This window comes from Zea mays, chromosome 4, assembly GCF_902167145.1.
Source record: "Zea mays cultivar B73 chromosome 4, Zm-B73-REFERENCE-NAM-5.0, whole genome shotgun sequence".
NCBI classification, from domain to species: Eukaryota; Viridiplantae; Streptophyta; class Magnoliopsida; order Poales; family Poaceae; genus Zea; species Zea mays.
This window is the reverse complement of record NC_050099.1, coordinates 43,763,262-43,775,656: the sequence shown is the minus strand read 5'-3', so window position 1 is coordinate 43,775,656 and position 12,395 is coordinate 43,763,262. Positions and strand designations below refer to the sequence as shown.

Sequence of the window (12,395 nt, the reverse complement as noted above, 5' to 3'; positions counted from 1 at the left end):
ATTCAGGTGTCAGCCTAAATTCAGGTGTTCATAGTTTGGCAATAATATATGTATGCCACTGGTGAACTGAATTCTTTTGGCAATAAGCTGACACTGGTATGTGTGAACTATCTGTATACACTGGTATGCCTGCAATCGAAACTGACCCATTACCAGCATTGGCTGGAGCAACTGTCTCATTAATTCTGGGTTTAATGAGAACAACATACCAGTGTATACAAGAGAATAGTCCCATTACCAGCATACCAGTGTTATAAACAACAAAATTGTATCATTCTACAAATTATGAACACTGAATGTATACTGAACAATGAACACTGAATTTCAGTTCACCATTAAACCTAGAATTTTAGTTCACATAGACATCCAAACATACCATTACACCAGACACCATACATTCAGTTCACCATTACATCCACACATCCAGAATTCCAGTTGACATACTGTTGGGAGCCTTCGTCTTCCGAAGGTCCTCAAAAACATGACTAACATGTTTTCCAAGTATAATATATGTACAGGAACCTTCCGACATGGGGATGAAGTTGTACATGATATGAAAAGCGTGGTTCGGGAGAAGGATGAACCAGTTCCGAAGCTACCCGTGGAAAAGCTTCGGCTTAGCGGTGAAAAATGAAACCGACTTAAAGGGGAAAAGACTGTCTAGTCCTCGATAGATTATCCCTAAGTCAATAGAAAATGTCAAGGGCATGAATGTAATTTTACACAGGCTACGTCCTGTGCCTATAAATAGATGAACAATAACACCGTACTGTTCACGCTGACTTGTATTCACTTGCACGTCACACCTAGACTTTTGCCTTCTGTCAAGCCGAAGGTACAAATGTAATTGGATATTCTTTATGCTTATTCATGATGATATAATAAAATATCCTAATAATGTCATATGGTTATTCATGTTACTTTCCATGGTCTTATACTTCTACTTTCAGTATTACATAATGAGATGATGAAGGTACGTCCTACACAACCTTCGTCTGAAGATCATTATGTCCTGAGGGAGATAATGCTTCGAAGGACGAAGGTCTTTAACCATTAACGTTTTGTGTTGCCTTGTTCTTAACTCATAGCATTAGAGAACAAGTCCCCAACATTGGCGCCCACCTTCGGTGAACTCATTCGACCACCTTCGGCAAGACGTGACCTTCGTCATGCCGCCGAAGAAAGCTTCTTCAGGACTAGGGGATGCACTGCAGCCACTGGACATCAACCAGGAAACACCGCGTGAAGCCAGAACTCAAAAAGGAAGGCTACAAGTTCAACGCATCAGGAGGAGGAGCTGGACCAAGAAATAAGGGACCTCGAAGCCATCCATCAACATGTCCAGAGAAAGAAGGAGAAGATGCTTCGCCTCTCCGATCTACAGAAGAAGATCGACGAAGCTGCTGAGGAAATGCGTCATCTCACTCAAGATGACCAGGACCAAAGACCTCAACACAGAGAGCTTCGTCAGGACAATTCCTATGATGATGATGAGCAGTATGATTTCCATCACGGAAATTTTGCTTTTGATGATGCTTCTCCTCTGCCAACAGAACTGCAGGCCACCCCATGGCCCCCATCATACAAGCCACCCCAGCTCCCCATGTATGATGGGCACTCAGATCTGAAGCAGTTTCTGATGAGCTACGAAGCAACCATATCTTCGTATGGGGGCAATACCGCAGTCATGGCAAAATCCTTTGTCATGGCAGTCAATAATGTTGCGCAAACTTGGTACTCCTCTCTTCGGCCAGGAACAATTACATCATGGCAGAAGCTGAAGGACATGCTGGTCACTAGTTTCCAAGGGTTTCAGACGAAGCCGGTTACTGCACAAGCTTTGTTCCAGTGCATGCAAGACCACGAAGAATACCTCCAGGCGTATGTCCAAAGGTTCTTGCGTCTGAGAGCACAAGCACCCACAGTGCCCAATGAAATCATCATTGAGGCCATGATCAAGGGTCTTCGGCCAGGACCTATGGCTCAATCCTTCGCCAGGAAACCCCCTCAGACTCTAGAGAAGCTGCTTCAGAAAATGGATGAGTACATCTGGGCTGATAATGATTTTCGCCAAAGAAGGGAGGAAGCTTATAGGTTTTCTGAAATGACTAAGGGCTTTGGAGGTCGAATCCACCCTAGGCATGTCAGATCAATCCACAACTCTAGTCAGAGTGATGACAGAGGAAGCCAGTTTCAGAGGCCACAACAAAGCCTATAGTCTTCAGGGCAGCAGCAGAGCTCTTTTAGGCCACCGGCTCCAAGAGGCAGAGGTGGCAGTGGCTTCAGAGGAAGATATGGGGATCAGCCCAGGAAACTCTACTGCTTATTCTGTGGTGAGGACAAGGGCCATACTACAAGAACATGCCAGGTCACCATCCAGAAGCAAAAAGAGATTACTGAAGCAGAAGCGTGACACAATCAGCCGAAGCAGGTTTTACACACTGCTTCGTGCTACTCTCCCTATATACCATAGTACGTGGGTAATCAACCTGCCGCTTCTGTTGCTTCGGAAAGTCATTCACAAGCTTCATAGCCTTAGCTCCCATTACCACCACCACTACCACCTACTCACACCCGAAGCCAGCAGCCAGAAGGGCATCAGCACGCCCAACAGCAGCATGACTTCAGGGAGCAGTCCGAAGCTCGTACAGTCAACAACACTGTACCAGAGTCGAAGCATATATACTGAGGAATATCCTACTGTTGATGTACTTTTATCTTTTATGCCATTCTATTTTTTCGTGAAAAACAAGTAATGAACTTGATTTCAATTTCTTGTAATAATTGTGCTTACACCAGAGTAAAATATATCTTCCTTGTGGATTTACGAAGCTCGAAAGATGTCTCTAAGGAACGAAGTAAATTTCGAAGCTCAAAAGTCGTTCCTAAGGGAATGCAGAGCCCAAAATTATGATCTGAAGCTTCAAAAGTCGTTCTCAAGAGAGTGCAATGTAAGTTTTCTGCTCAAAAGTCGTTCCTAAGGGAATGCAAAGCCAAAAAATTACAATCCGAAGTTGCAAAAGTCGTTCCTAAGGGAGCGCAACGTAAGTTTTCTGCTCAAAAGTCGTTCCTAAGGGGATGCAGAGCCAAATACCACCGAAATATAAGGTGAAGAAGCTCAAAAGTCGTCCCTAAGAGGATGCAGAGCTTAAAAGCCACCGAAATAGAAGGTGAAAAAGCTCAAAAGTCGTTTCTAAGGGGTGCAAAGCTTAAAAACTCAAAAGACGTTCCTAAGGGGATGCAGAGTCTTGTGTATTCTAGTGTGGGTGCGTGGGTGTGTGTCTTCGGCATTCTCATCATTTTGCATCATATCACCATATCATTTCGCATAACATTACATCATACATCATATTGCATTGACGACACAAGAATTGAATACGAATCCAATCTTCGGAAAAATGTTTCGTTAAAATGAAAATGTGCTGAGGCACAAAGTAAACTTTGGAAAATACAGTTTTACCAGACTTGCTATAGAAGGGATCTCTTTCTTTACGAAGCATGAAAAGAAGGGAAGGTGTTTTTCGCTGAAGGCTCAAAAATGGTATGTGCGTAAATTTCATGCAATGTAAAAAAAATATGTTACAGTAATTTACATGTCTCATCAATTGTTTCATACACCAAATGTCACAAAGTATTTTTACAATAAAGATACGAAGTATTATTACATCAAAGTCTATTCTTCACTAAGGATCTTTTCTGCAGCTTCGTTTAATAATTTGTCGACAACTTCATCGATAATAGAATTTGCAAGGCTCATAACGTCCAATGCTTCCTTCATTTCCAGATCAGTCAGGGGATTGTACGGCTCTGGCAGCGGTGATAGCTCAGCTGTAATAGAAAAAACTATTTAGTTCGAAGCCATAAACTTGTACCGAAGTTAAGATTCAATAAACAATACCTATGCGCCTTTCACGCTCAGCAGCTTCTTCAGTTCGCCTAGCTTCTTCTCGGGCGTTATGGGTGTCTTTTTCATTCTTTTTTATAATTTCGTGGGCCAATTCTCGGCCATCGTTTACCCAGACATCAGATTAAATTTTTCTGCCCATTAAAGTTGCTTCGGCTGAAGGGTCCTTCGTGTCGTTTAAGGAGAAGGCGGCTTCGGCTTGAGCTATAGCTTTCACGTGTTCGCATCCAGCCTTCTCAAGAATGGCTGCGATTCCCTGGGCGTCGGAGAAAGCACAAATATCGCCACGAACATTCAAAATTTCCTCAAAAGCTTCAGCTTCCCCGCTTATCCACTCAATGACGCCTTCGGGGTCGCCTCGAATAAAGTTCTCCTCAGAAGAGTAGGCACCAACTTTTGCAAAACTATTTTTCAAATTTTTCACGCAGTCTAAGGATTTTTCGAAGCATCTTTCCTTGGACTCGCAAAGCTCCTCAATATTTTTCTCCAGCCTAGCCTTCCACCATTCACTTATCTCTTGGTTGGCCTTCGCGACTTCACAATTTTCTTTAGCTTCGACCAGTTGTTTTCGAAGGTCTTCAACCTCAGCTTTTTGGGCTTCGGTCTGAGCATTGTATTAGCTTCGTCTTCTTTTATTTTACTCACCAATGAAATTAAAATGTTGTCTTTCTCTAGACCTTCATTTCTCAGCTCGATTACCTCTGACCGAAGGTTGCTAAGAGCTATTATACAACTTTCATCTTCAGCACTCTTTTGTGCCATCAAGGCATTGCTTAGAATCAAGCCCTACAAAGAAAAAGAAATAATTAAGCATGATAATGAAATACTTCATTTCCAACTTTAAAGTCGACTTATATACCTTTATACTGTTGTACACAAGGCTATCAGCAAGATCATCCTTCGACATAGCCGAAAGGCCTTCCTCAAGCTTCGGAAATCCCATACTTTTAGCTATCTCCCGACAAACTGATATTTCTTTGTTGTCCGGGAGACAGTATAGGAAATCATCTTCGTTAGTGCCATTGAACACTAAGGCCCCTTTCGGATATTTTAATTTCTAGGCATAGTGTCTGGCTTCCAAGATTTCTTCTTCGGATAATTTTTCCCCCGAAGCATGTCGAACAATGTAATCAACATCTTTGGCTGGAGCTTTGGGGGCAGGAGCTTTTGCTTTTTCTATCGTACCTTGCCCTGCTGCCATGCCAGTATCTGAAGTTTGTTGATCAGCTTTATCTTTAGGCACGACAGCCTTCCTCTCAATGGGCACTGAAGGCCCAGCTTCGGCTTCGGCCTGAACTTTGGCAGCTTCAGCAATTATCTTAGTAGGAGCAGGGCTCAAGGCCTTTGTGGTCTCCAAAACAGCGTCTAGCACGCTGGCCATCCTTCTCTTGGGAGTTGCGGCAGGAGCTTTTTGCACTTCTGGCAATTCCGCCTTTACTGGTGGGCTCACAATTTCTGGCATTTTCACTATTTTTTTCTAATTTTGGTTCTTCGGTCGTACCATCTTTGGCTTTGGCTAGCCCGACTATAGGCAACTTTGACACTACAATCGATTCTTCAGCGCTCTGCTCGGCGGGGGCCGCTTGTTTTGCTTCGGCAGTTGAAGAGGTCCCTTCGCTAAATTCAGTCACTACGGCCGGTTCAATATATCGTGGCCGGTGGGTCAGAACCTTTATTTTCTTACCCTTTGGCACAGCCGGCACATCAGTGGTGGCCGAAGCGGCAGTTTTTCTCTTCCTCCCTTGCCTTCGCAGTGGGTAGTGATAATCAGGGTATACGAAGCCAATTGCATCAAACACCCTATTCAATCTTTTCTTCCCCTGACCCCCGAAGGCTGCGGACAAGGCATCACCTTCGGCCTTCAAATATGTCCCAAGCAGCTCGTCGCTGGTAGCCTCAATGCATTTTAACCAATCATCATTTGGTTCGTCAAACTTCTCTCTGAATCTGAAGGTATATTGGCATTTCCTAGCTATCCATGAGTGGCCACACCCTATAACCTATGTGCTCTTGGATTATATCTCTTGTACCAATGAAGGCACAAACTTTGCTAAAGGCTTTCTGGCATGCTTCGACGTCACCTTTAATAGCCACCTTTGGCCTTCGAAGGCCGAAGCGAGACCAGATGGGGCATTGGATAATTTCCTTGATGTCTTCCCTTTTAATAAGATCATTTTTAACATAAAACCACTCCTCCATCTAGGCCCCGGGCCACCTTTTCCGGTATGTTGGCACCAGGTAACTTGCATTAGAGCAGGCAATGAACCCGTAGCAACCAAAGTTGTTGTGGTATTGTTCTTTGCCGATAGCCTTCGTCTCGTATAATAGCTCGTGCATATTGCAGAAGCATTTCACGCTCGGCTCCAGCCCCTGGCTTCGTACAGCCCAGACAAACACCCCATCCTAATTATAGCTTCGGGGGTAATCTGATGAAGAAAGATCTGGAATATCTTTAATACCTCAACCACAAATTTACTCAGTGGGAACTGAAGGCCTGCCTTCAAGAAGCTTCGGTAAATAACAACTTCATTTTCCTTAGGAGTAGGGGCAGTGTTGTCTCCTCCAACTCTGACAATAGACATGTCGCGAAAATATCTCCCTCTCATGGCGTCAATATGACTTTGTTTGATAGTTGATTTTCCAAAGATGGTATGGCTTGGCCGCCAGGGCCGATCCTCAGAATCTTCATCTCCACTTTCCACATCATAACTATCACTGTCATCAGAATCTTCGGACAAACCTTCCATTATCTCCTTAGTAATTTTCTCTGTATTCATTTTTGCCATCGGCTCATAAAACCCAGCGATGAAAGGATCCGCAACTTCTTCTCTTCATACAACTTCTTCTCCTCAGTTATTTTCTTCTCTTCAGTCATCTTCTTCTCCTCACTCATCTTTTCCTCAGATTTGGAGCAAACACGCCTTTAAACCGAAGCTCAAAAACCAAGCAAGGGCTGGTGAGCAAGAGTTACAAATTTGAGAAAAAAGCGCAAATAGTAGAAATGGCGTATCAAATGCTGCCGCTGTGGGTTCCCATTTATATGCCTAGCGCTTTGCAACTTGGCGGGCCCCGTCTGTCATTGACTGTCGCTATTCTAGTGAAGGGAAGGTGTTTTTCGGACCTTCGGCTTAAGTCCTTCGTTCACGTCGCAGTCTGAATTCGTTGATTATAAAAAAATAATACTGCGAGGGGCTATTATTGGGGGCCTTCGTCTTTCGAAGGTCCTCAAAAACACGACTAACATGTTTTCCAAGTATAATATATGTACAGGAACCTTCGGACATGGGGATGAAGTTGTACATGATACGAAAAGCGTGGTTCGGGAGAAGGATGAACCAGTTTCGAAGCTACCCGTGGAAAAGCTTCGGCTTAGCGGTGAAAAATGAAACCGACTTAAAGGGAAAAAGGTTGTCTAGTCCTCAATAGATTATCCCTAAGTCAATAGAAAATGTCAAGGGCATGAATGTAATTTTACACAGGCTGCGTCTTGTTCCTATAAATAGATGAACAGTAACACCATACTGTTCACGCTGTCTTGTATTCACTTGCACGTCACACCTAGACTTTTGCCTTCTGTCAAGCCGAAGGTACAAATGTAATTTGATATTCTTTATGTTTATTCATGATGATATAATAAAAATATCCTAATAATGTCATATGGTTATTCATGTTACTTTCCATGTTCTTATACTTCTACTTTCAGTATTACATACTGAGATGATGAAGGTACATCCTTCATAACCTTCGTCTGAAGATCATTATGTCCTGAGGGAGATAATGCTTCGAAGGATGAAGGTCTTTAACCATTAACGTTTTGTGTTGCCTTGTTCTTAACTCATAGCATTTGAGAACAAGTCCCCAACACATACACATCTAAACATACCATTACATCCACACATCCAGAATTTCAGTACACCATAAACCTTGAACCTAGTCGGAGTAGCTAGGCATCTGGTCTGAGTTGTAATCAACGCCCCAAAACTTCTCAATGTGCTCTTCAAGGGATAGGAAGCATTCCGAATCAGGAGAAGGTAGTGGGCTTTCAATCCTCTCTAAAGCCACCTTCTTGTCATGCTCCAATTGTTCCTCCTTAACAGTTGCATCCAATTCCTCTTGGCAAAAAAGGGAGTCCTGGTCCAATCCTTCAGTGGCAAATTCAAGTGCTTCCCGAAGTTCTTTAACCTCAAATGTAGTCAATCCCTTACCCAAGGGTAGCTTCTCATTGCAAATACGATAGATATGCTTGGCATGATCCTGCAACAAGATGATTGCTTTATCTGCAATTTCAGTGCTCTTCAACATCCCTGCATCCATTATTCACAACTGTAAATAAACACTAAACCTAAAACCGTAAACAGTAAACCCTAAACCTAAAACCTAAAATATAGTGGGGCACAAGCATGCCTAAGCGTCAAAAATGGTGGGGGAAAGGGCATGGAGGGAAGGGGGAAGATCACCTGCAGAGGGGAGTGATGGTCGTCGTCACCGTCGCCGGCCAGTTCGCCTCCGACGGCCGCCCCCGACAGAGAAGTAAATGGATGCGAAGACAGAATGGAGAGGCCGAATGGAAATGGAGGAGACGGCGTGTGTCAGTACCCTAAAACACGGGTACCCCTTACTACCATATGAAGACGCAGTACCCACGCGGCTATCTTTAGTCGCGTGGTAAAGGAGTTGTGCGTGGGACCATACCATGGCTCGTCCCAGCCTCGGGCGACTACTCTGGGCCAGCGACAGCACCCAACCCCTCCACATGGACGATTCCGGGGCCGCCATGTGGCCGGAGAAGATGATATACTCCAAGGTATCAACAGTGAGTCCGGACCCCTAAGGGAAAATGCCGGACCCCTATATATACAGACTAGGCCTCTGGGTAAGGTCCAGGACCCCCACGGGCACAAACCGGACCCCTAGGATGGGGTCCGAACCCCTCCATGTGGGGTTTGGGCCACTCACGGCAGGGTCCCAGGATTCTGGGACAGAGAATACCCATGCCTTAATCAAGGCCAGGCGGGGGTCCGGAGCCGACACGTGTCCGAACCTTATTGTTTACGCTTCTGCTCCCCGCCCAAGCGGAGCCCCGATGCTGCCATGTGGCATGGTGCACGTGACGTAAGCCAACGGGTGGAGCCTGACGTAAGACCTCCGGGCTACACAGCCTCTGCATTTATTATGGATAAGGCGCACCGCCTGTCCATTCCACTAGCAAGCGGTGTACCACCTCTGCATTTAATGAGCCCTGTCCATTCCGCTGACAGGCGATGTGCCGCCTTCGCATTTAATGAGACCTGTCCATTCTGTCGACACGTGGCGACCAGTCTGTTCTGCAGGCAGCGTGCCTGTCCATTCCATTGGCAGACGGTACGCCCATACTGTTGCGTGCACTATGCTCATCGTCACTCACGCGTTACCAAGGAAGCAGCCGCCGCATACTAATACTGCGTGGACTACGGACATCGAGGCGCACAGGAGATTGCACAGGCGTTAGTTACTCCTATAATATATTCCTTCCGTTATGTTCCTGGGCCCACATGTTGGGGCTCAGCATCCTTGTTTGTGCCTCCCTTGAACTATAAAAGGGAAGGCACACGACGTTACAAGGCAGATTCACTCAGACTCTCAGACTTACAAGTTCATACAAGCTCTCAAGCTCACAGACTCAATACAACACACAGTGGAGTAGGGTATTACGCTCTGGCGGCCTGAACCACTCTAAACTCTCGTGTCCTTGTGTGTTCTTCCACCTTCCAATAGACGGGCAAAATGCTTAGGCCCCTCCTCATCTTAGGATTTAGGGCGGGTGCGTTCCGCCACCCAGCCGGAGAATTTCCTCTCCGACATTTGGCGCGCCAGGTAGGGGGTCGACATTAGGTTTTTGCTTGTTTTCCTGCTCGACACCATGGTTCAGATCGTCGAGCACCACGACTTCATTCCCGAGGACTTCCCGATGGAAGAAGAAGCTGCATCCTCCACACCACGGGCCTCCAGCCGCCCTGCGCCTGGTGCTGCTGTTGTGCGCTCTGCGCGGCAGCACACTCCTGTGCGGACATCCAGAGCGTCAAGGGCTGCGCCTGGGGCCTTGTCTGCAGCCAGGGAATTGCTACGCCACCCTCCTAGCTCCATGGCCTCGCCGGGGGCCATGAAGCAGTGGCGAGACAATGTCGATCGTCTGCTCGGCATGGCGCGTTCTGGCTCAGCCAGGCACAGGCCTCGGTCATCCTGGCGTCAACATGAGGCGTCGGTGTTAGTGCGCTCACCCTCGGTGAGGGCCGCACCGACTGAGGACCTGCAGGCGGAGCTCAACCTCAGGCGTGCAGGAGAGGACGCTCCAGTCTCTCTGGAGAGGCCTGATGACCTGCGGGCAGAACTTAACCGTAGGCATACAGGCGAGGATGCCCGAGTCTCTCTAGAGAGGGCGCGTGAGCGCTGGCAGAACATCGAGGGTCGCAACCTCGACTACGACTTCGCTGCGGTCGCACCACAGACTCCAACGGGCACCCGGATCTAGGCCGGTGTCCTATTGGCCGACGTGGGCTGCGCCGCACTGGTGGATCATCACCACGCGACGACTTGGCCATCCAAGTTCCGGCCACACCTGCCAGAAAAGTACGACGGTATGTCAAACCCGTCGGAATTCTTGCAGGTATACGTCACCGCCATTACGATAGCAGGTGGAGACACTGCTGTAATGGCAACATACTTCCATGTAGCCTTATCTGGGCTGGCCCGGACCTGGCTCATGAACCTCACCCCAGGATCGATCTACTCCTGGGTAGAGCTCTGTGCGCGGTTCACAACAAACTTCGCTAGTGCTTATCAGCAGCATGGCATGGAGGCTCACCTCCATGCAGTGAGGCAGGAATCCGGGGAAACTCTCCGGGATTTCATCTCTCGCTTCACCAAGGTACGAGGGACTATACCCCGTATCTCCGATGCTTCCATCATCACCGCTTTCCGCCAGGGGGTACGTGATGAGAAGATGCTGGAGAAGTTGGCCACGCATGATGTGGAAACTGTCACCATGCTCTTCGCTCTGGCTGACAAGTGTGCCAGAGCTGCCGAGGGCCGTGCATGGCACTCGGCACCACAGACTGGAGTTGCCCAGACGGGTGGCTCGGGTGCTATCGCCCAGGACGGCAAAAAGAAGAAGAAGAAGAACCAAGGCCACGAGAGGCCACCGTCTGCTGTTCCAGTCATCGTAGCCGCGACTGGGGGCCGGAACGAGCGCAACAAGCGCCCACGGCCACAAGGAGGCAACAACGGCTCATGCCCTGTGCACCCCAACAGTCGCCACAGCACCGCGGTGTGCCGCGAGATCATCAAGCTCGCGAAGCGCGTCAGCGAGCGGCGCGAGCAGACTTCCAAGGATGGCTCCCTACCTCGTCGCGGCCTGGCAAGGAGAGGGTCGACGACAATGATGTGGTCGCGGGAGAACAGGACCTCGGGTATCAGTCCCCCGAGCAGGTCCTCAAGGACATCCTCACTGGAGACTCCAACTCCGGTGATGATGCCGACCGCCGCAGGAAGCTGTACGTGATGTACGGCGGAAGCTAGGAGCTCACCTCCCGCAGGAATGTGAAGTCCCTGCGCCGTGAGGTCCTGTCGACGACCCTAGGGGTCCCGAAGGCAGCCCCACACCAGCGGTGGTGGAGCACCACTATCTCCTTCGGGGCATTCGACTGCCCCGAGAACATGGCAGGTGCCGGCATACTCCCGCTCATCACCGCCCCTGTCATTGCCAACATCAAGCTGCATCATGTTCTGATCGACGGTGGGGCTGGGCTCAACGTCATCAGCCACACTGCATTCAGGCAGCTGCAGATCCCAGGGTCCTGACTGGGACCCTCTCGTCCATTCTTCGGAGTGGGCGCTCAACCGGTATATCCCCTTGGGAGCATCACGCTCCCGGTTACATTCGGGACAGAGGAAAACTTCCGCATAGAGAACGTCCAGTTCGACGTTGCGGAGGTTAACCTCCCGTTCAATGTCATCATTGGAAGGCCGGCCTTGTACCGGTTCATGGCCATTGCCCATTACGGGTATTTGGTCCTCAAGACGCCGTCTCTAGTCGGGGTCCTCAACGTGCGGGGCGACCGCGCCGCTGCGCTTGCGGCTGTGGAGAAGCTGCACGCCCTGGCAGCAGAAACTGCTCGCCCGGATGACGGAGGGAGGAACCCCTCGACTTCCGGTACCAAGGCGCCTACCAAGGTACCAAAGGTGCGGCCATCCGAAGCAGACGACGTCCCCGTCAAGGCCATCCGGCTCTGCGGGGATTCTCCCCAGACCACTCGCATTGCAGGTGATCTGGAGGAAAAATAGGAACTCGCGCTCGTCGCCTTCCTCCAGGCAAATGCCGACGTGTTTGCATGGGAGACGTCACAGATGCCTGGGATCCCCAGGGAGGTGATCGAGCACCATCAAAAGATCCACCCTGATGCCAAATCGGTGAGTCAGAAGCCTCGGAGACAGTACGTTGAGCGGTAGGACTTCA

The 12,395-nt window shown here is 48.4% G+C and overlaps 1 pseudogene; it reads right to left on the bottom strand.

Moving 5' to 3' along the window:
- Window positions 1–398: 398 nt before the first annotated feature.
- On the bottom strand, window positions 399–8,206 carry LOC103653176 (uncharacterized; annotated as a pseudogene).
- Window positions 8,207–12,395: the final 4,189 nt, after the last annotated feature.